This window comes from Athene noctua, chromosome 6, assembly GCF_965140245.1.
Source record: "Athene noctua chromosome 6, bAthNoc1.hap1.1, whole genome shotgun sequence".
Taxonomy (NCBI): Eukaryota; Metazoa; Chordata; class Aves; order Strigiformes; family Strigidae; genus Athene; species Athene noctua.
Window position 1 is genome coordinate 11,525,095 of NC_134042.1, and position 382 is coordinate 11,525,476.

Genomic DNA, 382 nt, shown 5'->3' on the forward strand with positions numbered 1-382 from the left:
TTTGTTTTGGTTTGATGACTCCGTTTTGATGTGCTGTGTTTATTTCAACTCCAGAAACTGAAACATTGGCAGTACCTGGCTAACTTGCTGCAAATGACGGCACAATCAGAAAGGTTGTTTAAATTCGTACGAGTCAATCTCTTTTAATGTAAACACTTTATGTATGATTTATGTGACATTTTCATTCTGACAGCTTGGCATTTATCACAAAAGATAGATAACACATATGATGTGTTAGTTTATCACCTCTAAAAAAGCATAACCATCCTAGACACATGGAGGAACCAGGTTTGGGCTCAGGGTAATGATTATGGTTGGGTTGGGGCCAAACTGGATAACATTGAAACTTAGAGAAAAATCCAAACTTAGATCCACCCTACAG